Here is a 27,744-nt window from a genome sequence, read left to right as displayed (position 1 = left end):
CACAAATCTCTACCTCTACCTCTCGGTCTAAGATGCTACTCAACCTCTCACTTTCCATTTGATGCATCTCATCTTCCCACTCAACTAACGCCTCAAATTGAGTTGGTCTGGGTCTTGGTTCAAGTTTCATCATTTTGTCTCTCAAATTTCTCAGAATAGCCAAATCAAATGATCCTTCTTCCGGAAAGGCTTACACACCATCATCTTTGGTATAATGTACCCAATTTTCCAACCAAACACACGTATGGTAACCATATTTCGTCAACATATAGGAAGCAGGCGTTTTCGGTGAAGGAAGTATTTTTCTCTCTCTCGTAACTACTTCTTTGTCTTTTACAAACATGTTTTTCAGCTTTTTAAACCATGAAGATTTCTTCCTGTCATCATCATAATAGTAGTATGACATTTTCGGTAAACTTTCCTGCTTTCAAAAGATCGCGTGCTATTCTGTTGTTGATTCCGTAACACCAACCTATCACAGCGCGGTTGCACTAATGCACCAGTTAGAACACGATACGTCACTATAGTGCTTAACCAATAGCCTTTGCTTCTTTCTGTGATGAACCAATAAACTCCTACTCTGTCTCGGTCACGTGGACCAATCTCAGGGCGACACTTTTGACGTCACCAGCGCTCTGGCTTCTGCAGCGCCGACTGACCCCTCCCTTACAGGGTTTTTCAGAGAAGCCGTATTTACAAGATATTTTACAAAATCAGTTAGTAACTTACACAAAACAATTCCACTAATCTGTTTTGCTAATAAAGTGATAGAATTTTCAATCGCACAAGTATTCTGTAACCGGAGTAGACGACGCTTATCTCCTCAGAATTTTTAGACTCGCCAATAAAGCAACACTACTGGCTTTACCCTTCTATCAGGCAATAACGATCTCGCTTCTCTAGCAAAGCACATACAATAGAGTCAGTCCCAGAGTTTCACTTGAACGCGTATTGCAATATCATTTACACACGTTCATACGGAAACCCTATTCATATATTACATGAACTCCGTGTTACCAGTAGGCAGCGCGTCCACTAACCCACCACAGAATTCCTCTTTTGTTAGCAAAAGAGAGACGCCACTCCCTTTACCCTTCAATCAAGCTCGGGTTAAGACCTATTACTCTCCCAGCAGTAAGTTTTAGTCGGGAAGCACGGAATGATCCCTATACTTGAAGGCTGAAATTTCATAGACTGTCCTCACTATACATTTATCCTTTCACACCTAAGGTCCCTAAACAGTGATATGTGACGATACCACCGCAGTATTCGGCGATACTCCTTTTTTGAAACAGACTAATTCACTGACTAAGACTAAGGCACTGGCTTCACCCTACGCTATGAAGCCTTTCCAGGACTACATGTAACGTAATACAAACTCAACAGATGTTAGTCATAATTCTGTACATCAAACTCTATATAGTACTTTACCATAACCCTAGCTAATTTCCTTAGTAACCACTACTCTGCTACCAAGTTTATAACTGCTACAGCACGGCTCCAGTAATCATTTCTAATCAACACCGAAACCTAAAACACACAAAGCATGCATCAGTGGGGCCCATAACACTGCGCATTTACCCTGTTCACTTACACGTGGCTTCAAGGCTCTGGTGAATCGCAATGGAGAAACGCTGTAACATTTAGGTGGAGCGTCTAAACCTATTTAACTATTCATTATTTACACCTGCAGATTTAAACCATTTTACCATGGTTTTATTCAGACTTTAATTATTCAGACACACCACCATAGTGGCAATGGATCTACTAGAATGAAAATTAGGCGTAGGAAGAATCAATGACCAGCTTTTACTTCTTCATTTATCTAATTTGTATTCAGAATAAACTTTATCATGTCTGACATTTATGCATTAGTAAATCTTTATTCAGTAAAACTTAAACTTTATTTCAAAATGATCATTTTATTTAGAGCTCAAGGAAAAATCGCTTTATTTTAGAAAACAGTTAAAGTTTAGCAAAGAATAGATAGTTCCAATTTTATTCTCTCCTAACATCCCTAACTAACACCCTCATCTTGTCCTTCAATCCTGAAAAGCAAACAAGTAAAGAAAAGGTTAAAGTTCTTACATCCAGGAATCGGTCAGCAATCGGGCAGCATCTCCGATAGAAATTGAAAAGGCGACCCCAACTAGACAAATCCAGGGGTTTTATACCCTAAATCCCTAACTTAATCTATCTAAAATGTAACTAACACCACTTATTTGGGCTGTGATTGGACAAAATCGGGGTGGGTGAACATCTCTTCACCATTACAGCATCATTTTCACAACGTGTCAGCAAGAAAAAATGGGTCTTTGATTAAATCAGTCCATGGCCTAGGCGCTTCCTTGCATTGGTAACATGCATAAACTCTCCCAGGCTCTGAGCATTACATCTTCCATGCTTGGCACCCATCCTAGGTTCCGGGCCATGGTAGCCTTGAACCTCCTCGAGCACAGGCAGTTCACTCTGACTTGCAGGTTTTGGCACGCCTGCGCAGTTCAGCTCTTGCTCACAGTTTACGCAAGCGTCCATCTTTGCACAGGCCTCAGAGGTCACTTTTGGAACTATCGTAAAAACAAACACAGATTTATGTTAATTATTGAATTTAAACCCATTCTGTTTACCTCCCACCTAACTAATGTTTCCCAGTTAGTTGTTACCTAGCAAATAAGCCACATAAATGCATTTTATACTTACATTTCGACCTCTCCGCCACATAAATGAATATAATAAGCACATTTAAATTGTGGTTTTGATTATTTTCCAAACTGTGCATTAATTCACAACACAATAACAGTACATATTAGCTGAGTTTATTTGCATCATGCAAGCAAGTTAGTTCTCCCCATGTGTAATAATAAAATAATGTGTGCATCTTACTCTATAGTTGGTTATTTTCACAAAACATGCAATCAGTAAATATTAACGTTATGGGACATTAACTTTACGAGGGGTACACAAAATTTTGCGTTTGCCACCTCGCTCCATCATCATCACATACTCATTCTTACATCCTCCTGTAGTCTTCAGGAATAGCCACAGCTTGTGAAGTCATCAGATGCTCATTTTCAAGTCATCCGCAAGTCATCGAGCTCAAGTTTCTAAAGTCTGCTGATGACTTCAAGAGCTTGATGATGTCTGTTGATGTGAAAATTACTTCTAGAGCAGATGGATGATCATCCAATGACTCTGGGATGGCTTCTAAAGTAATCCTGTTTGACCTGGGGAGATACTGGTCCACTTCAGCGGAGATAGCTGGTTCTCCAAGATAGACCTGAACGCCGGCTACCACCAACTGGAGCTTGAAGCAAGCTGGCTCACTTTCTCAACCCACATTGGGCTCCACCGATACAGACGCCTCAACTTTGGGATGGCACATAGTAGCAATCTTGAAACTTGGCAACTGTGCAAACGTAACAGTCTGTATGACATTAACAAATGACATAATTCAAACAACACAAAAGGCATATCCAATACAATGCAAGCACTAACACTCAACGGTTGCGGAGAGGGCCTTTGCAGGGTTAAACACCGTCACCATTCCAGCATTATTGTATTTTGTACATATTTCATTTAGAAATATTATATACTTTTAAACTCGATGTCGCATTGTATAATTAAAAACGGTCAATTATCATTTTACAAAAAAAAACGGTCAATTATTTCGATATCTGAAAGTCCCCTTGAGCCGTAGGTTGGAACAGTAATATTGCTGTTTACTACGGTCTGCCTCATCTCGAGTTCCAGGCATTATGATCTTTCTTATATTTCTCCAGAGTCCTTCTTTAGTGTCTTCAAAGGGGGGGGGTCCTTTTTTTGTTTCTACTGTTAAGAAACAGTTTTATCGGGGTCGCGCACGCAGAGGAGAGGTTGGTGGGCGGGCGGTGTTTTGGCGGCGCGCAGGTGACGTTGACGCAAGAAGCCGAGTGTGACATTCTATGGGCTTGGGCTAGGGCAGTAGTAAGAGGGGGAGGGATCGGGCTCCAGGCTGGGGGACTGAGCTGGCGCGAGACTGACGGCAAGCTCAACGGGTGCGCGCATGGGGCAGTCTATGTCGGTATAGGATAGGAGGCTGGAGGAGGGCACGGGTATTTGACGGTTCAGGACTCCGCCCGACTGGGACTCTCGTAGCTGGAGTGAAGTGTGAGCTTGTGACCCCGAGGAGCAGAGCAAGGCCTGGTGACAGTAAGAGTGTGAGAGCCGGCGGAGAGGCAAGAGGCACTGACAGGTAATAAAGGGGTAGCAAACGTGCCACACCAGCCCGTGGCAGACACCACGGAGGCAGAGAGGTGTCATAGAAAGGACACACTCCCAAGAGAGAAATAGGATGACATGTCTGCCTGTAGCAGGCTTGCATTAGAGCTTGAGGTGGTGGGAAATTCCTTGGGCTGCTGTGTGTTCAGAATAATTGAAATGCTTCAAGAACGCTATAAGAAACCAAAGCATAAAATAAGTGAACCCTGAACGATGAGCCCTACCCTAGATATTGTAATTTAAACCCTGATGGATGACTTATCGTGTGCAACACCCCCGACACAGCCTAATGATGCCATCTGGGCACTCTCCATATAAATGCCAACAACAGTTTGCCATTAACTTGCCATTAGCCGCCCCAATGTGACCCACCCTTTAATCAGATCTATTATGCTTTACTTTCAGGCGTACTATAAAGAATAGTGATGCCCTCCATCTTCCTGAAAACAAACGTGGTCCAACGATTTTTTGTTTTTGACTGTTTTTCTTTCCAAAACGCATAATTCGTTGGTAATATTTTCTTTTCTGTTCTATATTCTGGAATGCTTATTTATATGCGTGGTCATATCAGCCTTGTCATTGTTTACCCGCTCGCTATATGTTTGACATTTTAAACATTGCCAAGCATGCCACTAATATTTCATGCACAGTAACATATCTGCCAATTTTGTCCTCTGCCTGTCAGTTGTTGATAGCTTGACCCAAACGTTGGAAAATGTCGCCCCCGTAACAAATACGTAATTCCTCACATTTTTACTAAATCGCTCTCACTTGTTTTCTTTTTACTCGGCAAGATAATCCAAATAATCTCCAGCTCCTTGCCCGCGTTAGAGAAGCATTTGTACAATGGCTGGTCCCAACATTATTCGTAATCACAGGTGTTTCGTATTTCATTGGCTACTTTCACACATTTAACACCATATTCATGATGGGCATGTACATGTTAGTAGAAACCGGCGCCCCACCCACATAGATGAAAAGCAGCGCGAGTAGTCACATCTGGTCAAAGGCCCAACTACTGCTGCTCCTGAGGCGAAGAATGTCAGGCATCCGCTGGCCCTCCTGTCGATCCTCTCCCCAGGCCGCTGCCTGGCTGTCGTGAAGAGGAGCATCTCTTCTGTAACATGAGGACATTTGTTCCCGTGTAGAGATCTCCGAGAGAGATACAGGGCTGCCTTTCTTCTGGCTGCTTACCTTCCTTGCTGGCTGCAGATGCTGTCCCCGGGGAGGCATTTCTCAGGCTCCTATCTGCTGCTTGTTGGGGGTGGGACCGAGATCCTTTCCAGTAGGAGGCTGAAGCAGTGGTACTCCCGAAAGAGCAGGGCGTTGAATGATACATGCTTCCACACTCGCTCTTCTGTGTGTGTGCGGTTTTCAAAGCCTTGTATTTTTGTACCAGTGCTCCAATATAAAGTCAGACAAGAGTTATGCCCGGTGGTTTCACTCGAGGGTATTTCTACGTCTTGCCCCCGTATGCTGTGGTCAGCAGTCGAAAGTGTTGCGAATGACATATTCAAATCAAACCCTCTGTGTGTGATGTGTAAAGTGTTTTTGTAATGCAATATTTCTATGGCTCAGCCATCCTTTCTTAAATGCGCATTAGCGCTCCTTTGTTGTGTTTATTACATTTGTCGCTGGTCTGATTTGGTTTCTTCTCCAGATGTGCCCCACCTGGATTGTTACAAACAGAACCTGAAGCTTTAAATGATTCCTGCCTCCAATTAAAGTCAACAAAGATATAATTTTGCCAAACATTGTGTTGCATGTATATTCTGTTTAGGTAAAGTTAAAAAGTATGCTACTCGATCACTAGGATGGATTTTGTGAAGTATTGTGAGGAAGCAGCACTATTTAAAGTAAAACCGTAACATTCAAATGTATTATTTATGCCTGGCATTTCTTTTGCTCTCTGTCATCAACATATTTTACGCTATTTTTCTAATTAGGTGTTAACCTTTAACATTTTTCTAAGAGGCAAACTAACTAATTTGAAGAGATTTGAGTGACATGCATGCTTGAATCAGTGTTTCATTCTTCTCGAGTATATTATTATTATGGGATTAACAGCAAACAGACTCACTGTTTCCGGGATCATGCTATGTTCTTTTGTTTTTCTTAAAATGCATGATGGACAGACCAGGAATATAATGATGCACATGCGTTTTAGAAGTATTACATTTACAGTATTGTTATAGTAAAGACTGTGTAATATAATCCTATAAGTGCTAACAGCACACAACGTTGACATGTCAGCATTTGTATTTTGTTTATAAACAACATTTGTATATTGTGGAGCAATAGACATTTCGTAAACCTTGCACTATTCACATATTAAGCCTGAAGAGACATTCACGTTTGATGGATCTGGTAACTTTCTGTTGAGTCCATTGTTGCATTTCTGAATAAGACTTCATTTGACCTTGTCCTTCCTAGACCGACTTACGTTCTATCCATTCTATCCACACCTAATGTTTTTGTTCCTTAAAGTGATTGTAGCCATGCTGTTATAATTTTTGTTAAGCATATTTAAACGCTAAAAATGTACTCGGTCCTGTTGTTGACGAGGTGAAATGGATTTTTGTAGGAATAGAGAAAAGAGTTTACCCCAAAAATTCCAGGACCAAAAGGATTATTGTGGGCCCACATGCTTTTTGGGATATTTCAGTTTGATTTGGTTGGTGTTGATGGTGTTTTAGTTTTTACTCCCTTTACTTTGCTCCATGTTTTGTCATTTAAATATTGTTTCGGTTTTAAATAAGCCACATAAACACATAAAAAAACCATTTAAATGACAGAAATATACATTTCAGCTAATAATAATATTTATTAAAAAATAATATATATGACCCTGTCGTGTCTTAATGCTATTTACAACAAGGGGTGGTGAGGGACAGAGTCTCTGAATTAAGCAGAATACTCTCACCCAGTCAAGAGATCAGGGCTAGATCCAACACCGTTTTTTAGCTCATTGCACCATCCCAGTTTCAGAACCTGGCTGTATGCAAATTAGTCTGTTCCTGTCCCAGTGCATGATGGGAACAGGGCAAACCAAACTACAAAAGCCAATTCTTACACTGGGAAGGAAACAAGCTTCCGGGGACCGGTTTCTGGCATTACAGCCGTCTTCGGCCCGGCTTGCTTGAATCCTGATGGTGCAATGAGCAAGGGACTCATGTCTGAGTATACCCTTCCACGCTTAGGGTGGACAAAATTATTTACAACAAGGGGTGGTGAGGGACAGAGTCTCTGAATTAAGCAGAATACTCTCACCCAGTCAAGAGATCAGGGCTAGATCCAACACCGTTTTTTAGCTCATTGCACAAGCTTATGTCTTAATGCTGGCGTTTGTTAACGTGTAGTGTTCTTCCTCTGTATACTATTGGTATGGGAAGAAAATCTGATTAATTGAATTAAAGTCTACAATGCAGTTCAGTGGAAAAAACATGTTGCTAGCAACTTCTGTCACACCCACGCGGCATTCGTATTTTTTGTCCTATGGATGTATCAGTCCCAACTCCTGTAACGTCTAAAATAGGAAGTTGCCCAGATTAAAGAAACGTAAACATTCTGTGACTTTTTAAATGAGCAAAAAGATCTTATAATTCTGAATGTGCTATAGACTAAGTTATCCAGCTATTCCGTAAACAACAATTTTACCTTAAGGTGTATTTTTGTGAAACCATTATTGTACCAGGAATCATCCAGCCAAGTATTTAAACATGCTTTTCTACGTTTCTGTTTCTACAGGTCCTTGACAAGATGTAGGGTTTCTGTCCACTCAAATCTTAATCGCTGATATATATTTTTACAACTTTGGGTTTAGAGATCTGCGCATACTATCCTCATTACAAATAGGACAAATAAAATTGTAAAAGTATCAAGGCATTTCGATTAACCCTATGGAAGATGCAATAAGGCAAATCATTATAGCAGTCTTAATCATTGATAAAGTTTTGTCTAATCCATAATCGAAAATCACCAGTATATTGCCTGCTTTGACATAGCTGGAGTAGTAGTGATTTTCTCTTGAACTCCCTCCCACTGACTTTTTTTGCCAATTAGCATCAAACTGTCGCTCGTCAGAAGGACTGATTTTTTTTCCAACAAACTTGCCTAGTACCCTCTGTAGAGGACTCGTTCCAATGGAATTTTTGTATTCATCCTCTGGTCCACTTGTGCTGCGTTTTGTTCACTTATTTACTTGTGTGCTTTTTTCACATTGCACTGTTCCATTAGCAGCATACGTTATTATACACATCTTGTGTATATACACTTGATGAAACTTTTTTTTTTTGTTTGGTCCTCTTATGATACTTTTGATACATGATGCAAGTTAGATCATCTACTGCATTGATTTCATTCATACATTTATATTGATGAACACTGTATTTCAAAGTTTAAACTATACATTTTTTGTGTGTGAATAATTCCGTAGGGACAATTGTCCACATTTCCCCCCTTTTTGTTGACCATTAGCTTTTCATTGTTTGTCAATTGAATAGTTAAACAGAAAACCAGCAACATTAAAATATTCTTTTGTGATTAGTTATACAATGACTATAAACTGTAAATTGTAAGGTCAATACAACCATGTATTTTTAATCCATATATTGTTTAAAACCTACATTTAAAGAAAGTGAGGTGATCATTTCGTTTACATTTTGGACCTTCTTGCTGGTGATCATGGGAGATTGTGAATGTTCTTGCTCTTGTGAGATGAACTTAGACGATCTGCATGGTCTTGCACATGAGGACATTTCTATTGGGTTCCTAGCCTGGAAATGTTAAGTGACTAATCATAAAAATGTATAGCACTCTTGGCTTCTAAAACAGATTGAACCATTGGGATGAAATCATGGACCACTGCAGTCACTGTTTTCATTCTTAAAAGAAAATTAATTCCGTAAGTTTGCAATTAGTATTTATTATTGACATTTTTGAAATTATTACTTGAAAAGTTGGTGTAGAAACACAACTTGAATTCTTTCTATGTCCTTCACTTGAGAACAATACCGTTTATATTCTTGAAGAACTGCAGTGTTGCTGTGCCAACAAGAATAAAGTCGCATCTTTGCATCCGTTGTTGGTGAGATCTTGCTTATTGTCTCTAAATCATTGTACAATTATCTAATTAGAAATCACATTTAGCCACTGTACTTGTACATGCCTTTTAACCACTGAACAGTTTACAAAAGACATGTAACAGACACTGCTCATTCGTGCCATAAAAGAGACCAGTTTTATATGGAGGTACCAATGTCCTTGCATCACAAGGAAAGATGTGTCCCTCTACACCTGTTAAACTATCTGTGGTCTGCTCTTTGATTTAGACTCACTTTTCCCCACAAGGGCCAGTCTTCTTAGTTATGGATTCCTTCTCGTATTATATCCTTTAAAGTAACTATTGATGGTTTAGTGGGAGTTTGTAAACATACCATAGATTTTTTATAGAAAAAAAACACAAACTCTAATTAGAAAGTAATAATCACTCATTTTAAAGAAAGATCTGCATGCTCGCAAATGATGTCCTCTTCCTATTAAGGAGCATAGCTCTGTTGCACGAGCAGTGACTTGTGTCAGCCAGCATTCACTGTTCCATTTCTCCACATGGCTGGAGCGTATCCTTGGAACAATTTGGCCCTGTGTTTGGCATGCTTTTTCCTTTATCTACTTGGTGGGTTTTTTCTAACTGTTTCATACGCTTTTCTTCCTATAGTCATTCCTGCTCTGTTTTAAAATTGTTTTTATGTTTTTGGAAGGCTGGATTAAATACTTTTTCTTGACCTTCAACCTCTGACAGCTCTTTGTATTTGTTAGGCTCAAAGAGGATCTGCAACCTCATCTTGAAGCTATGAAAATGAGCAATACCTTATACTTAGATAGTTATCTGCATTTGCCACTGTGCCCTTCCTCAACCGTTTGAGTCTTTGTGCTTGGTGTAACTAGTAGAGATTGATTAGTTCTTATGGATCAGATCTTAGCTTTAATTTGACACCCAAGCATTCATCTTTGTTGCCAAGCACTTTTCTGCAGCTATTTTGGACTCTAGTCAGAATATAATGTAGTGGCTGGTGCCTACACATCATTGACGTTGCTCCAGCAGCAATCAGGAAAAATCTGTAATACACTAATGCTTGAGAAGGAGTTGTTGAAGGCAAATGCCACAATAAACGCTCCACAGCACCAGTAGATGTGTCTGCCAGGTTCTCCTCGTAGGATAGAATTTCTGTTCATGCCTATGTGCCTGATACAATCTTCATCTATATTTCCTGTCAAGCCGCTTCAAGGGGAAGTTTGGAGGATCTGACACCATCATCAGTGCCAGATGTTCAAGGGAAATGTTTTAAGTCCTTCTCTTCAACTCGCCTAAATAACTTATCAGATTTCGTGAGATAGGCATCTGAGTTGTTTTAATATCCTGGGATCAGTGAAGCAGGTACTCTCTGCTATTCTTTTTGAGACCCCTATAAACAGTGCGCTGTTGGCGGCTGGTTTAATGGAGCTGTTTGTGCAACTATTTCTTGGCATTTACAAGATCCCCTCCTCTGCCACCTTTAGGCAAGTACCCTGTATGGATTTGGTTGCTTTTTATATGCATGCAAGTCATGCTGAGCTCCAGTTGAATATCATGCACGTAAAGTGTTCCCTGGTTGGCTCACTTTTTCATGCACTAGTCTTGGTGTGGAGTGGTATTAGTACTCATTTTCTACAATTTAGCATCTTCAGATTGGAGATGCTCCTTATTAAAAGCTGTAAGCAGTGCTAGAATCTACCCTCTGGCCTTTCTCCACTAGGCCTTACCCACCCTCATCTGAGGTAATTGAGAAACTTGGGGCAGTCATCGATTCTGATGCCTTGTTGCTTCTTCAATCTCAGCAGTTTCAAACTACTGTTTCAACTACCTGAGTTTTGGGAAAGGTGGTTTGTTTTCTAAATCCTGGCCAGAAAACCTTACTGATAACAAATGTTTTAATGTGCGATTGGCTTTTTGCAGTTCCATTCATGGTGATCTACCGGATAAAACAATGTGAAAATTGAAGTATATTCAAAACTCGGCTGCTTTGATCCTGTGTGGTATTAGAACGTTTTGCTTGGCGTTGGGTTGTCTAAAGAAGGTGCATTGACTTTCAGTGCGCAAGAGGGCATTGTTCTAACAAGCCTGTAGGATGCACTGCATCTGGATCATCCTCTTTTTCTGGCAGTAAATTAAGGATTTATTGCCCCAGAGTAACTCTTCACTCTTCCTGTTATCCTCTTTTTGTTGTCTCCTCCTACAAATGTCCAAATAGGGGCAAGATGCCTCTGCTTGAAACTCTTTAACTCTGGCAAATATCACACTTCCAGATCTTTTCTTAAAGGGCTGAAATCATAGCTGTTCTACTCTGCATTTCTTGGTGGAGTTTACACATCCAGTGATTATTCTATATAGCAAAGAGACCCTCAAGGCAGGGTATAACTCTTCACTTACTAAATATCAAACTAGAATAGACACAGGTACGAGAAGTCTCTGGAAGATAGGCTGTTGTTGAAAGAAATGCTAGTCAGTTCATAAGAAGTGTCAGCAACTAAAAGAAATTAATTGTTCTACCTTTGTTTTTGTTGCACCTGCACTCTCCTTGAGAGAGATTTGGAGTATGAAGCATGTTGGAATACACTCCACTAAACCTTATGATTTGAGAGTACTTGTTCTAGTGTTTTGCTAGGCCTCTAGTCCACACCGTGTGGGATAAAGTAGAGCTTTGATTCAGGATTTCCCAACTGAGTTCAGGCAAGAAGTGCAGGTAATTTCCTACAGAATGTCATCTTGTGTCCGTTCATTTAATCTGCAGCTGATTTTGAGACTAAATGTAATGTTTGGTGTGGCTTTGCATAGCCACTCTATTTAACAGGTTTCAAGCCAAATATACCATGGAAGTTCAAAGTCCTTCTGTTTTTGTGGTAGAAGATGCAGCTTAGTCTGAGCAGTAAAAATTCGAGAAATCCTGATACCATAAGGCTGTACAGGTGAAGCAACTTTTCTTGAACTGAAGGGATTTCAGTACTTTCCCAAAGCTCAGCATCCCCTTGGAAGTCAGAGATTTGGATTTCTTCCAGCACGGAAGGAAATTGCTACAGATGTTTTACGTCTTCATTTTGTTGCAAGGATCATGTCTTCTATTGCAGATATCCCTTATTCATTTCATTTTGAAGACGTGTTATTGAATATGTAACAAGTGATGAATTCTCATAAAATGCACTTTTTTGGGATGTGCTCTTTATTCTGGAAACATAATGAATATCTCTGATAAGCAAGATCAATCAAAACACATTTGGTGATAATTTAGTAACTATTTAGCTTGGAAATCGCTGCAGCAATGTCTTAAATCTTATGATGGTTTCTCTCCATAATTCTATTATTTTAATCACTTGCTTTCAGGCTTCTTCTTTTATTCTTATGTTCCGAAAGCAATACAGGACAGATTCCATTTTAGCTATAGTTTTTTATTTTAGTTAGCCTTTCCAGCTTGTTTACCTTTAACCCCAAATCCATTCAGGTAATGGAGGCTGCCATCTTTAACAATGGAGACCGCCCTTTTCCCGCAAATTATGCAGAATCAACATTTCTGCCTTTGACACGCCATCTGTGCCCATCCTTTAAAGCACTAAGAAAGTGTCAAGTCATTCAGATGTAGACCTCCACAAAACCCCCAGTGCAACATCAGTCTGGGACGGGTGCTTATTTCAAGGTCATATAACCTCCATAGCTAAAATATTTTAATATTAATTGATGTCTTCCCACCTTATATGTCCATAAGGAAACTTCTGGGTGCCAATTTCTTACCAGCAGTGGCCTACAGTGCGATGATTTTTAAAGACAAAATGTTTACATGGTTAGAGCTTAATCAGCCTGCTTCAGCAGAGTGTTTATCTGCCAAACTCGACCTCTCACGCTCAAATCCGTTTGGAATTCAACCTATCATCTCAACACTGGATTTTAAAAGCAAGATTTGTAGCTTATGGCTTGAAAACTAAACAAGCCAGAAATCAGACTTTAAAGAGCAATATTTGGTCACGGATATACAACCCAGGGTCAAGCTGGAGCACCTTTTTAACACACTTTCTAGATGTATTGGAAGCCCATGAAATGTAGTCAAGCTTAGAACCTATCGGTGTGGCTGCAAAATTGTTAACTAAACAAGCAAAGATAATTTTAGTTGAACGTGGTGCACTAGCTGTGAAATACTTGACCTATGGCAGCTGAGCATCAAAACCTTGATTGCGGGTGTTTACCTCACTATCTAACATACCCCTCCCCCTTAACCCCTTCCATGCTCATGACGGAACGGTTCCGTCATGAGCGTCGGTTGAGCTGTGCTCATGACGGAACCGTTCCGTCATGAGCCCATAGGCTCATTAGAATCTTCAGCACAGCGCGAAAATTCGCGCCGCGCTGAAGGGGTTAAGACAACAATGAAATGGCAATTAATGACATAACGATTTGTACTAATCCCACTGATGGCATACAAGTATGGTCAGAGGTACAAGGAAGGCACGGCCAGCAAATGCAGTTTTTGTGGTAAAGGGGAAGAAACCTTAATTCATGTACTGTGCATCTGCAAGAACCTGTGCCCTCTGCAAATGTTTGGGCTGCGCACTAGCTGGCACAGTCTCAATGTCTGAACTTGCCAAGAGGATTATTTGGGAGAGTGCTTGAAGAGTGACTCTGCCCAGTTGGCTGCCCGTTTTGTGACATTTATGACTGCAATGAAATGTTTGCTTCTTATAGAAAATCACCCAGAATTTTAGCCTTCTCGCACACAACCTCAAGATTCTTTTTTTTTTTTCTTTCCATAAAAATAACACTTTTTTAAAAACAAAGGCACATGTTGTTTTTATGATTTTTTTTTTTGTAATAATAGCAATGATTTTAAGTAATTGTGCAATAAAATCTATCTGGGATGCACTCCTTGACGCACATAATCTACATCAGTCATTCCCCAATTTATGCCAGAAATTCCAATCTCTGATGAGATTCTGTATATAAGGACTGTCTCTTGACCACTTAGTTAGATTCCATCTTGACCAAAGACTCCTCAAGCAAGACTTCCCTAGGCTGTGCAAAACATTCCATTCTTCGTTCGCGGACTGGTAACAGAATTGTGGTCTTTTGTGGATAAAACCTCCTAGCTCTTGGCCTTTGTTCGAAATAGCTGACAAGTTATTTTAAACAGGCAACAAACCCTGTTCAGGTATGCCCACCACCTCTGAAACTTGGGATTATTATTTCTTTCACCTGCTAGAACAAGCATAGTGCTTGGAGATAGCACAGTGAAGATGTAAGGCCTATGAATTGTGATGTTACAACCTTTCACTTTTCTTAAAAAGCTTAACTGCTTTTTTATTATCATCTGTGGTGCTACCAATATTATGTGCACTAGATCCTTGCATTTTAAAATAACTATTTTAAAATCAATATGTTGTACTGCCTATTCCATTTCTAGTGATTTTGAATGTGTAATTTATTAATGAACGATTGTTTGGATTACCACTGCTCCGTGTTCGTAACCTAAAAACACTGACCCATATTATTGGGAGGGGTTCTGTGGGGCTACAATAACCTGTCTTTCACATTCAGTGGTGGTGCATTGGACTAAGTTCACTCGTGTTACTCTTAGGTGTGGAAACAAACCTTTCAGAGCTTCGCCAGAGACTCAGAGAGCACCACAATTTCCCCCCATCATGCTGTCTTGTCAGCAAAGTACCCAGATGCATTTGCTCCATGTTCAGCAGGTGGTAGCTGCAGCGCAGTCTAGTGTAGCACAGGAGCAAATACCGCGTTCCCAATTGGAAGGTGTGTTTTAAGATCATTCCTGATTCAGGATGTCATGTCATAGGTTCATGTTACAGTGGACACGCAGCCAGCGGGCCAAAGGCAAGCCCGTCTTCACCCGTCCTCGCCTGAACGGCGCTAGGGCCCCTGCCTCTCAGGCCTTAGGCTTGAGCCCCATAAACAGAATTGGGTACTCTTCTGCAGCCCTCATTAAACTTAGAGTTCATTGTGTCTATTCTGGCAGATCTGGGCTTTCCTGTGACCATTTTCCTTACCAGAAGTTAGAAGGGCCCGTTTAATGCAAAACCTGCAGGTTTTCTTGCCTCTCTTTATCCTAGATTACCTGGGCCCCCAAAAGCCCGCTTCTACCTCCTTTAATATCTAGCGGGGCGAGCACTAGATCTTTGCCAGGGTTCTCGTCTTTGATCCACCTGCCTCTCTTAGGCAATTCTGCAAGTGCTATAACCTATCTTGCTCCACCCCTTTGACACATTTAGTGCAATGTCAGATCTTTACCTTAGCATGCTACTGAAATCTGGGACCTTCACCGAAATCTGGCTCGATGCCATGGTGATACCATATATACCATATAAGGTTTTGCATTTCGAGATATTGTCAATATCCAACTGATTGAAACCCTACTAGTGGACTGGGCGGAAATCTGCACTTCAAATTTTTTGCTGTCAGCCGGGATTCATTTGAAGGGCACGCACCTCTATCGCCAGCCAGGTGCCATGAAAAACTTTAACAATCTTCTTGCTGAACGCATTGCTCCTTCCATTCTGTCCTCTTAACAACTTTCTCTTGCTGGGGGATTTCAACTTCCACGGGATAAACTTTAAAAATCTGTTGGTTAGCCAACTCCGCATTGACATGAAGAGGCTTGGCCTCTGACAGAGCGTGGTTGGACCCACACGTCGCTAGCCATTCTGTGGACTTAATCTCTACTAACTTTCCACATTTAGAAACAGAAAAGCTGGTCCCTCTAATTCCGACAGATCACTATTTCATCAGATGGCAGGTTACCAATAGACGAACAGGCTGAATCATTCAATCAAAGTTGCGAAAAATACCTACAGAGCCTGGAACAATCCCTTGTCGGAGGCCTTTTCAAAATCATTTGTCCCAGCAGCTGGAGACCTGGGCTCCAATAATAATTATGTCTTGACTACCTATCATCAGGCTCTTACTGTAGCATTAGATAGAACGGCACCGATTAAGCAGGCCAAGGCCGTTTCCGGCAGACCCCATGCTCCATGGTTCTCTGTGGAACTGCACGTTAGGAAAGCGGCCTCTAAAAAGCGAGAAAGATGCTGGCGACAATCCAAATCGCCCGAAGATGGTGCAGCCTATAAGTTGGCTCTTATGAGCTACCACACATGTAATAGAAACACCAGGAGAGTCTTTAGCTCAAACAAAATTGAGATGGCTGGCAATTCATCTAAGGAGCTTTAGAGTTCTGAAGGAATTTACCAACCATTGTACCTGCTCCGTGACTATTCCAGCCCTTCAGCATCTTTGTGACTCTTTGTTTCTACTTTTTCCACAGAGAGGTCAGCTATCTATAAAAAGTTCCCCACCATCCAGACTCCTAGTAAGCCATTGGAATTGGCACCATCTTCACCTGAATTCTTACCGCTACTAGTCAATGTTGAATCGTACTCGTTGGAGCAACTAATTTGGCTTCTGGTTAAAGCAAAATCTGTCTCCCCTGCCGATTTATGCCAATCCCCAGTTACCACTAATGTTGCACTTTCATCGCGCCAGCCATTCTCTCTATCTCTCTTCAACTCAATCTCTCCTTAGACATGGCTAAAATCCCATCCGCTTTCCAGGCTCATGCTACAGCGGACATCCTGGAAAGCTGCGCTGGTCTCCCTGATACTAAGAAAAAAACCAACGAATGCAGGCCCTAAAACCTGTCTAATTATCGTCCCCTCTCTCTGCTCCCAATGCTGGGAAACATTTTGGAAAGCCTAGTTAACAAACCGCTTGTTGCTTTCCTCGAGGACCATAAGATTTTTGATGTCTCCCAATCGGAATTTGAAGCTGACCTCGGTCGAGAGACTACGCTGGTGGCAGTTAGTGACACCGTTCGTCTTTCTGAAGATGCAGGCTCACCTACCATGCTTGTGCTGCTGGATCTGTCAGCAGTCTTTGATACTGTCTCACATGTAACTCTGCTGCACAGATTGCGTGATATTGGTATTAGTGGCAAAGCTTGGTGCTGGCTTGCAGACTTTTTAGACTGCCGTACGCAGAAAGTCATGCTGGGTCTGTTTAGATGCCGCTTTATTTTCATCAATAATGGGGTGCCTCAGGGCTTATCCCTGAGTCCGACGTTTAACATTTATGTAGGCCCCCTGGCCCAGATTGTTAAACCCTGCAGCTTTGATGGCATCTCATACCCAGATGATACCCAGCTGGTTATCTCGTTTGGACAAGATTATGATGGAGTTAAGCTCTGTTTTCTGGACTGTATGAGAAAGATTGCTGTCTGCATGATAGCAAACTTTCTGTACCTGAATAGTGATAAGACAGATATATTGCTGTTCTGCAAAGCCCAGTATTTTTGGTCCCCAAAGTGGTGGCTTTCTCAGCTTGAAATAGCCCCCTCTCCGAAGCTGGCCGTGAAAAATTTAGGAGTCACATGAGATTAGGCATTGTAAATGAGAGATCACGTCTCTGCAAATTGCAGCACCTGCTTATCTATCATGTGGCTACTGCGGAAAGTATTTCCCTGGCTACTATCAGTCGCAAGGAAAACCTAGGTTCAGGCTCTAGTTATAAGCCGACTTAACTATGGCAATGCCTTGCTTATGGCCACTAATGACTCATCATTGGTCAAACTCTAGGTTCTGCAGAAAACAGCCGCTTTCCTGGCTTGCAATTTGCCGGCAGGTTCCCTGATGGCACCTGCTTTGAGATCTTTACACTGGCTTCAGAAAGCACGCTATTTTTAACATCTGCTACCTTAATCATAAGGCTCTGAAGGACAAATGGGGTTACTAACATCCTGCAAGACCGCTTAGATCAAGTGATAAGGCACTCTTGACTGTTCCCCCGCTTCCGTGCCGCCAGACTGGGTGGGAGAGCTTTCTCCTATCATGTCCCTTAGACCTGGAATCAACTTCTGTTCCATCTGCGTTATTTGGACTTTGCCAAGTTTAAAAAATCTTTGAAGACCTGGCTGTACTAGCTGTTGTGTTTCTGTGCTGGCTGCGCGCCGAAATATACCTTCAGGTATGATTAGTTGCGCTATACTTAGTAGAAATTACATAACATGTCAGGTACGCCGAAGGTCCGTTTTGGAATTAAGCTTTTATTCTGAAGAAGTTGAAGATGTTGTGTCTCCAGTGTTGTTTTTTCCTGGCCATTCAGCAGGCATGGGATGCATATGATGACTCTCCAGGATACATATTTTCGTTTCTAGAACGTCCTTGTCACTGGAAGTTCCTCAGATTAAAGTGGGAATTATTGCCTATCATTTGTGAACTCGCGCCCTGCTTGTTGTTAGGGCATTGTCTGGAGCCCGTACCCTCTGCCCGCATCGCCACCGCTGCCCGCATTGCTGTCTGAGGTCTCCTCCCGCCGCCGCAGCTCTATAACATCCGAGCGTGGCCGCAGTGGGGGGAAAACCTGCCTGCCTGGGGACACAGGGACTACTAGTCCCAGCTTGCTTCGCGGCCAGAAGCCGCCTTCACCCGCGCCAGGAGGCGCTTTAAATTCCGGATACCCCCGCATTGCGGGATTGCGCGCGGGTCGCGCCGGGCTAAGCCCGGGCCAAGGGCGGGCCCGTCTGAGCCCGTCAGAGACAGTAAGAAACTGGACTGGGCCTACCCCTTTGATTTTCCGTTGGCATATTGTTCAATTGTTCAATTTTATATATGTTTTATGGTAAATTGTTTTGTTTTTCATATTAACTTCGTTGGTGCCATTGTTCCTAGACATTATAACCTAGGTACAACTATAGACATCTAAGGAAGAGAATGTCACTTTTAAACCCTAAAGGCGATAAAATGGGATAAAGGGGTGGCGGAGGTTTAACTAGCACATTGGATGCCTTTATCACCAGGGCTGCTTCGAAACTGGAGAAGGAGATTGAATTAACCGTACGTCGTATATCTCTTGACCCTGTGTTCCAGAGAAGGTCATCACTAGGGAACATAGCATTGGCTCGGTCTCCTGAACAAATCCGCACTCAGAGTGTCCCAATATCCCAGGTCAATCTGGATTTATCTACCATTCTAGACTTAAGTGGGTTTGATGCTAGTATAGATTCTTTCATGACCTACCCCAGGGCAGGTCCGGATCTTAGTGTAAGTGCTCACCAAATACATGATCTAGAAATAGAACTGATTTCTTCCGAACGAACGCCAGCCTCTGTCCATAAGCGTAAACGCGGCGGAAACCAACAGAATGGTGGGCGCACTAAGAAGATCAAAGTTGCATCCCCTTACTTTATGCCGATGACACCGCTCTTTTAGCACGCACAGCAGTAGGGTTGCAACGCCTTTTAAACTCTTTTGCTGATTTTATGAAAGCGCTGGATCTAAGTGTTAATTTTTCTAAATCGCATGTAATGATTGGTTAACGTTGTAATGAACAAAACATCCAAACGGGAGAAGTCAGCTTGTCAAAATCTAAACAGTCCAGCGGTAGTAGTAACGGACACCATACCCAAAGAAGCTAAGGACACAGCTTGTTCGATAGAAAAATCGAACAGCTAGTTAAATCCCTAATCCTTCCCTTATTGGAACGGACTAGAAGGATATGTAGCCAGTTAGAAACCCTTTAGAAGGCTATTGAGACAAATTCAGCTGATGGGGGAAGTAAAATCGGCACAAAATATTGTACCCATCCTACCTAACTTACCCAAAATCACAGAGAAGCCTGCCCCTAAAGAGAAGTCGTGTAAGGGGGATGGTGAACTGTTAAAACATGGTGAGGTAAGAACTACTGGTAAGGCCCCTGGGTTGGTCAGACAGGCGCCAAATGGTAGCCAAGTAGATAACAACAAAAATAGAACCACCAAGGGGTTAGACGAAACAGCTACTGCGGCTAAATATGTTAGAACAGAGGCAACAAAAAATATTGGAAAAAAAGAGTTGACCTCCCCCCTGATACCTATCCCTATGTTATCGTGTTGGCTGGTGTCCCAGAATGGAAGCAAGAGAGGGTTGAAACCTATTTTGAACTAAAAAACAAAGTGATGTTTTGGTTAGGAAAAAATAGGCCCCTTAGGCGAGATCTACATGGGGAAATCATAAACGTTCGGAGAGTAAGCTGGGTGGGTCACAAAGCAAAGGATGTTCAGGGAGACTGCATTATAGTGAACTTTAGAGATGTACGAATTGCACAGTTCATTAGTGGTTTCCCGAACCATGACATCCCAGGGGGAATTCTCTCTTTTGACTTAAGCTATTTTACCCCCCGTCTCCCGCAGTGGTTGGTAGTGGGAGAACATCTAACCGACCATACGGAAGTAATTATTTTCAAACAGGGAGTCTCTTTAGTGTCCCATTGGCTCCTAACATGTATAGAGGTTCACTCCTTAACAACCCGCATTGTGATCGCCTAGCAGGGAACCTATTCAATGTCCCAATCACTAATCACTTCGAACCGCTGTCTGATCTGGGGTGGGTTGATTGACAAACAAGAGATAAAGCAATAGTGAATAGTAATCAAAACCCTCTGTCTACTTATGCAACGCCTCCACAAGCGAACTTGGGGCCATTGATGACCAAAAAGGATTATTTACCTGTAATCCTACATATAGCCCTCGGTTGTGACATGCCAGCAACTATAACCTGTCTCTCAGGCGGATTGGTTCAATCACCTGGGAGTACATGTTTAAAGTTTGTAACTTGGAACATTGCTGGCTTAAGAAACAAAATCGATGATCCGATCTGGAGAGATTTCATATGCGCAGCCGACATTATTGGGCTGCATGAAACATGGGACACAGGAAACATCCTTAGTGTAGATGGTTATTCTACCCACTTCATCCCTGCAATAGCATCTAACATGGGGAGGGCGAAGGGTGGGCTGGTCATACTAATTTCTGCCTCCATCCCTGGCACCCATACCCAATTAGCTACAGGGTCACCATATTGCATGGCAGTACAAATTATTCGCAAAGGGGCGGGCAATATCTTAATTGTTAATTTTTATAACTCTTATGATAGAGCCACCACGACTGATCATCCTGTCTTGCTATATCTATTCTTGGAAGATTAATAATAATCTTTGTTCCTTCATAGTTCTGGGCGACTTTATTATTCATGGTTGCCCGGATAAATTTCTGTCACTAGACCAACCAGGTCCCTTAGAGCAAGGTGATACTCACTTCGAGCACTCTGCACAAGGAGACATTCTTGAAAAAATCCTGGCAGAAAATGGCCTGATGCTCCCATCAAGGGAGGACGAGGAGATACCCACCTTTAAAGGGAAGGGAAGCCAGTCGGTTATTGATAATATTTTTATTAGTTTAACGCTGGCGGACAAGATTCGTGGTTACTCGGTGGTTTGGTCACATTATAGTGACCATAATCATGTGTTCTTAGTATCACTGATTTAATCAAAAATCCCGAGATAAGCCATAACAGGACTAATAATAACCGACAGACCAAGCTCGCAGAATTAGATGGAATAGAGTTGTACCGGAAGACTTTTTAAATAATCTTTTTTGAAAGTAAGAACTGAGCTCTATACTTGTATGAATTTCCAAGCAGGGAATGAGGAGGTTCTAGAGGCTTACTCAAAATTTTTTACCCAGGTCGGAGTCGATCTTAGACGACCAGGCAAAATAAAAGATCCCGATGGAAAGGGCTGGTTTGATCAAAATTGTTCACTAGCTAATCAGAGGCTAAGGGCCGCTCTGAAATGTAAACCAGTTGATAAGCCCACCGTGACTTTATTAAGGAAAGCTTACAAAAATGCCCTGGAATCTAGGAGGCGAGAAATTAGGGAAGCAGCCTGGGAAGAATTAACCTCCATAGATGTGCTTAAGAATAGTTCCAAATTCTGGGCCGTCGTAAATAAACCCTTTTTTCATGATCCCTGTAATAACCAATTGGACTGTGGAATACAGGAACACGTGTGGTGCTCCTATTTTAAGTCAGTTTATGAAGGGGAAAACTCTGGGGAGGTGGCTACACATACCCCTATTAAGGATTCTTATACCTTGGTCGTCACTGAGACAGAGGTGGCGGATGCCATCAGGGAGATGACCAGTAATAAGGCCCTAGGCCCTGATGGCGTTCCTGCCGACCTCTTCAATTCAGATGTTAAGACCTGGTCTAGAATTTTAACTAATGTTTTTAACAGGGTATGCAAATCGGGGATCCCTGTTACCTGGTCTAAATCAGTTATCGTACCAATTTTTAAAAAAGGTAATAGAGGGGAACCAAGTAACTATCGCCCGACCTCACTTATTGATTCTGCCGTCAAAGTTTTAGGTCGAGTGGTCTTATGCAAACTTACAGATTGGCTGGCCGAAACTAACAATATGTCTGGGCTACAATTTGGGTTTAAGAAGGGACGAGGCACGATAGATCAAAGCCTCAACCTTCAATTATTGATTGGAAAGTACACATTTGCCAAAAAGGGCACGTTATACTTCGCCTTCATGGACCTTTCCTCGGCCTTTGACCGAGTGAATAGGTCCAAATTATGGGGGTTGCTCCTGAAGTTTGGCATTGACGAAAACATTGTGCACTTCCTTGCAGATTTGCATAGGGACCTCTCGGCCACAGTCAGATATGACCGTCTGGGTAACTGCACGGGCAAGATCGGGATTACAAATGGTGTCAGGCAGGGTTGTATTTTAGCCCCCCTATTATTTACCCTTTATATTAATGATCTAGGTGCTGTTTTAAGTGAGGCATGTAAAGATATACCGAGGGCAGGCAAGTTTCTCATACCGGCATTACTTTATGCCGATGACGCCGCTCTTTTAGCACGCACAGCAGTAGGGTTGCAACGCCTTTTAAACTCTTTTGCTGATTTTATGAAAGCGCTGGATCGAAGTGTTAATTTTTCTAAATCGCATGTAATGATTGTGGGGAATAGAGGCACAAAAATTAAGACCTTGCACTGTGAAGGGAATGTTCTGTCTAGGGTTTCCAGATTTCCGTATTTAGGGGTCATTTTTGATGAAACCTGCACATGGTTACCCCAGCTGGTTGCAAAACTAAATGCCTTTGCTAGGTCTATCCTGGCTGTTATGGGATTCTCTCGCAAATTGGGTGTGAAGCCGTTGCAGGCCGTGTTGAAAATATATGATGCCAAATGTGTTTCTTTAGCCATGTACGGAGCTGATTTGTGGGGGATCAAAAATGCAAAGTTGTTACAGGTGGCTGAGGATACATTTTTGAAGTCCATCCTGTCTGTTCCCCAGTCAACTTCCGGGTACATCGTTCATCAAGAGTGCGGGGTAAAATACTTAGAAGATCGGATAGCCATAGCCCCGTTACTAAAATGGATTTCAGTTTGGTTGAACCCCGAATTGGAGCTGAACCATGAGGTTCTTAGGGATTGCTTGGCATTAGAGCATGGTAATTTCATCCCTTGGCTGAATTATGTCAAAAAACTAGCAGCCAAATTAGGTCGTCCAGAACTATTTGACCTGCCACTTAAATTAGTGAAGGGGGATGTGAAATGGGCGAAGGATACATATAACCTGATGACACTTTCGGCTAGAGAAGATAAGGAATTGAAAAAACCTACAGTAAGGGCTCACCAGCTATTAATACTCACAAGTGATATAGAACCCTACCTAAGAATCGTTAACAACCCTACCCATCGATTCTTATTAACAAAATTTAGATTAAATAAATTCCATCTCCTCCTTACAGAACGCCCGGGTTGGACCAAGGAGATGGATCTGGAGATCTGTTCTTGCGACAGATTTTCTATTATGGATACCGCGCATTTTATCTTTTTTTGTGAACATTTCCGTCCCATTCGCAAAAGGTTTATTATACCTCTTATTAAAGACAAGGGGTTCAAACAAGTAAAACCGGCCCTCCTGTACTTACAGATGTTGTCTAATATTTGGGAAATCTTTAATGTAGCAAATGTTTTGAACATAGCTATGAGATTAAAGAGAAAGATTAAATGGACCCACTGTACACAGCGGTGAATATACGAATTGTACTGGATGATTTTGTTTTTAAATTTTCTTGTATATGATCTCTCTAGACCTACAATTTTTAATGAATATTTTTTAATGAATGTTTTTAATCATGTTAAAGCACTGTATGGATTGCTAATTTGCACAAGTCTTTTGTATTTAGCTACGGCACTGACTCTTGATGTTCAATATACTTTTATGGTTTTTCTTTTATGAACCGAATAAAGTACTTTTTGACTTTGACTGGCCTATCAGTTGAATGTGCTCCTCTTTGAAGAAAGCACTGGTAGTGCTGACAACGATAATAGGCTCTCTGATTATTGCCAGAGTCGTATTATATCAGGGTTTAAATTATAGCAAATCCCTGATTTTGCCACATATCTGCAAATCTACATACAGGAGTTGAAAGTGGGTAAGAAGCGGTAGTTCCAGGGTTATTATGTCCTGTTGGTGTAAGCATGCCCACAGACTTACATATTTAAGGATATTCATAAACTTCTCTTCAATCTTTTCCCACACTGTATAAGGTTGAAAATGTACTCTAGAGAAGAGCATGAGTAAAACCTTTTAACGAGTGGGGCAAATAGATGGAATGTGAATTTGCAGTTGCTCAGTACTTTTTTATATGAGCAATTTAACGCTTATATATTTATTCATGCCAAATAGTTCACAACAGTTTGCTAGTAGTAAAGCTTCCAAGTCTTCTTTTGTACATTGTTGTGAATTCCAGAAAATCATAAGTCTGAACCCAGTGCAAGGATATCTACCTGGTGGATGCACTTTTGTCTCTTTCTTCAGGATTTGGACCCCTAATTAATTTTGTTTTTACCCTTCATATTACCCAAAATGATGTAGCGATTTACCCATTTTTTATTTTATTCAAAAAAGAAGACATATTGGCATGTATCAAACACATTTTATTGAAAGATGTCTTGGAAAAATGGTGCCTAAAAAAGTTGCAAATTTTTGCACACATTTTAGGTCTCCCCTGAGCCAGCGCATGCGATGCTCTGGCGAGACATTTAGTTAATGGGCTTTTTAAAGTCCTACCATGTGTGGCATACTGTGTCGCTTGCGCACACAGGCACTAGCAGAGGCGCCATGTGGCTTTCCTCTCGCTCTGCCGTGCGCGCCTTGCTCTGCCTCTGTCTTACTCGCACCTCCTCCACCACAGAGCGCGTCTCGCGGCTGCGCAAAATAAAACCATGTGCTATGCTGGGCACGCACCGCGATTGGTTTCACTTTTGCGGCCGTGTCACTTTCACGGCAGCGTGACCAATGCTTGTTATCTTCAGATGTGGAAATAGTTCTGTTTGATTTTGTCTCTAAGAACGGCAGCTGGCGTGCCCCTCGTAAGAAGCGCATTGTTTCAGGATCCATAGATGTGCCCCCTATTCTCGTGCTGTTCCGCTTTGATACGCATGCATATATGGGACCAATGGCGAGGGTGTGAAGTGGGTTTTGCAGACATCTGGGTTTCTCATTTTTCGAACACTTGATTCATTACAGTGACTCAATCTCCTTGAATAAATAGGTATGGGCTGTATCAAAGGCAGCTGCGCTTTATATAAACGGTATGGCCTTTTGCAAGGGAGATAACGATGTTTAATCGGACACACCAACTTGCTCGGATATAGTAGTTTTCTAGCAGTACGCTGGCGCCGAGAATTGTGTTGATTTTCCGTTTACTTTGCGATTACTTGTTTTAAATGGTTCATTTATGACCTACCGATAAAGAATTTATTTCTGAGGGAACTACAGCTTGTTGCATAATCGTTTCTACGATTCATATTACCTATATATATTATGTTTGTATAACCGCTCAAATAGAACATTAATGTGGCGCTAGATACTTTCAGTTGTATGTGCTCCTTTTGTTCATTTTCTGTGTAACTGATCATTGAAATATTCTATAAAACATTGCTGTAAAAAAGAATTAGTGTCTAGAAGAGTCTCAATGACTGCCTGGGTTTCATCCACTATTGATGAATACACACTGCACCTTACACTGTTAGTCGTCATTGGTGGTTATTTTCCAACACAACTGTATTCATTTTATTGCATTTAAAATGCTGGATATACTATGCTTGAATTTGAATCTGTGCCTGCCACTCACCAAATCTCTTTCTCACAGACCAACATCTAAATTAAAATATTTTCAATTTAATTGTCTTAATGCTCTTTAAAATAGATTAATAGTTTATACACTTCTCAGAAGTTGGTGCCCCTTAAAGTCATACATTTAATGTATTAAACTCAAAGACAAGAATACCTTTTGGTGGATTTCGAAGATAATGTCAAGGGTACCATGTGCATGAATCTACGTAAAACACTTTTGTGGATATACCTTTGTTAGCTTTCTTCGGTACAAGGATGTATGAATTTCTAAATCCTGTTTAAATCAAATCAGAAAGGCAGCGCAGCTCTGATTGCATTATTCACCATTGAATATGAGGATTTGGGAGGCTATGGAATTAAACGTCATTGGATGCTCAACCTTCTGTCTGGGTCATGTTGGTGTTTCACCTTTGATCAGCAATTCTGAAATGGGCAAAGGCAGCTTCAGCAGTACTGGCGATGAGTTAAGATAAAGTGCCACACTGAGTTTTCAAGTGCTTCATACACTCCATCTAACCTCTCAGAGGTTTCTCTTGGGCAGGTGTCCATCAGATTTTTTTGGCTAAGCCCAGATCATACACATGATCTTATTTTCATCACATTGAGAAATACTCCTCTGTCTTTTTCTCAAAGGTTTATGTGGGCAAAGATGTTTCTGGTAGTGTGACCAGAACCTGGGTTTGCCCGGAGAATCACCATTTTTCAAGGGCTGTCCTGACACGTTTTAATGTCCTGGTTTTTGGGAGAGGGTCTGGTGAACGGGCTTATATCTTGTAATTTCTGTGTGCTAAAGTTTTCACAAGCCTTCTAATTACATTATGGACAGAAATATATTTTTTGTTGTTGCATAGTCTGCTTCTCTGATGTTGTCCCTCATTTACGTAGTGCAGTAGGTTTTAATAAGGAGGGAATCGGCGTCAGGAGAGCCCATCTTCCAATGCCTGGGACCCCTAGCCTTTCCCTGGACTCATCAAAGCAGAGAGGGGTATTTTCTTCTGACAAGTGCCACCTTAAAGATATTTGTGCAATTATTTGTGTGACAGGTGGAAAAAGAGCCCATAATGTGTTCTTTTTGACCCCTAGTGCAGTATGCAAATAATTTCTTTCACAAGTCCATGGATATGAATGTAATGTTCAGATCTGACGTATGGGTTTTAGAATCTTTGAGATTGAATGTCAGGTATGTAATGTGGAATATGAGGGTTCTAAGGCAGTTGCTGGAAAGCTGATTATGCTGACATAACGTGTTTTGAGGCACCCTTGTACAGAAATAAGCATCTGCTGTCTCACCTTATCGTCTTCTTCTTCCTTGGTCACGGGCACCACAATCACTTCACCATCTTTTGCTCCTCCTCATAGAAACACATTGAAGCTTAACTAGACTTTAAATTTTTTTATTTCTCTCTTTAAATGGAACAAAATG

General features: G+C 41.5%; 1 protein-coding gene across 10 annotated transcripts in view; it reads left to right on the top strand.

Annotated features, from left to right (window-relative positions):
* The first annotated feature begins 3,871 nt into the window (after positions 1-3,871).
* The window catches only part of ERC1 (ELKS/RAB6-interacting/CAST family member 1), a 2,156,751-nt gene continuing 2,132,878 nt past the window's right edge, over positions 3,872-27,744 (top strand). For 7 of the 10 annotated variants that reach the window (XM_078673693.1, XM_078673687.1, XM_078673685.1 and 4 more), the window contains exon 1: positions 3,956-4,231. The gene's annotated coding sequence lies outside the window, so the exon portion shown is untranslated. Of the gene's footprint in view, positions 4,232-27,744 lie in introns of all 10 variants that reach the window. The other 3 variants (XM_078673690.1, XM_078673694.1, XM_078673688.1) reach the window with 3 other exon arrangements.

This window comes from Lissotriton helveticus, chromosome 1_1 (assembly GCF_964261635.1).
Source record: "Lissotriton helveticus chromosome 1_1, aLisHel1.1, whole genome shotgun sequence".
Taxonomy (NCBI): Eukaryota; Metazoa; Chordata; class Amphibia; order Caudata; family Salamandridae; genus Lissotriton; species Lissotriton helveticus.
This window is presented reverse-complemented; position numbering and strand designations above follow the sequence as displayed.